The sequence below is a fragment of the Rhipicephalus sanguineus genome, chromosome 3 (assembly GCF_013339695.2).
Source record: "Rhipicephalus sanguineus isolate Rsan-2018 chromosome 3, BIME_Rsan_1.4, whole genome shotgun sequence".
Classification (NCBI taxonomy): Eukaryota; Metazoa; Arthropoda; class Arachnida; order Ixodida; family Ixodidae; genus Rhipicephalus; species Rhipicephalus sanguineus.
This window is the reverse complement of record NC_051178.1, coordinates 62,163,032-62,163,818: the sequence shown is the minus strand read 5'-3', so window position 1 is coordinate 62,163,818 and position 787 is coordinate 62,163,032. Positions and strand designations below refer to the sequence as shown.

Genomic DNA, 787 nt, shown 5'->3' with positions numbered 1-787 from the left:
GAAACAATCTAGAAGCAACCAGATTAGTCTTCATAAATTCGTCCAGTTTCGCTGTTTCAAGCCTTGCGCGGCTTAATGCAAGCTTCGCCCCATCTTTTTTTTTTTTTTAGTGGTCGCCATAAGAACAAAATAGCAAGCTGAACAATCAGAACGTCGCTCAAAATTCGCCCATTATTTTTCGTCAGAGTGCTCATTCGTATGTTACTGCTGCCTAAGTAATTTACAGTCTTGCGGCCCCGACGTTTTTGTACTTCGATTCATAACTTTACAAGCTCTCCAACATATTTATGCTTAAGATAACTGGTAAAGCAGTATTAGAAACCAGTTCCAGATGTGTGTGCCTTTGGAATGGCAAGTGTGGCCGACAATTCCACGAGCATACTTACCTGGTGTCGGGCTGTGCGGTGATCAGAGAGGCCGGGGTCCCGTGCCGAGGCCAACCATTGCACTGCGGTTGGCTGACGCACGCCACTTTCCCAAACAGGGATAGATGGGGCATGCAATTTTTGGTAGTGGGGCTTGGCGTTCGCGCCAGCCCCTGCATCAATTCAAAAGAAAGAACGATTGCTAACGCTGATTGCCCAGTTGAGACGTATGTGACGCCATAAAATACGGCGATGTGCGACGTCATGATGACGCCGTGTGATTGCAAGTTTTCTGCAGCTCACCTCATGTTGCACTGCCTCCGTGACCTGTCACCGATCACGGAAGCAGATCGGCGTTTCATGTGACAGCGTCACTACGGCGTCACAAAATTTGGCTATCTGTGACGTCATCGCGTGATGAA

General features: G+C 48.2%; 1 non-coding gene across 1 annotated transcript; it reads left to right on the top strand.

The window, feature by feature from the left end:
- Window positions 1-378: 378 nt before the first annotated feature.
- On the top strand, window positions 379-541 carry LOC119388453 (U1 spliceosomal RNA). The gene has a single exon (XR_005182738.1). It is a non-coding gene; the product is annotated as a U1 spliceosomal RNA (small nuclear RNA).
- The last annotated feature ends 246 nt before the right edge of the window (window positions 542-787 follow it).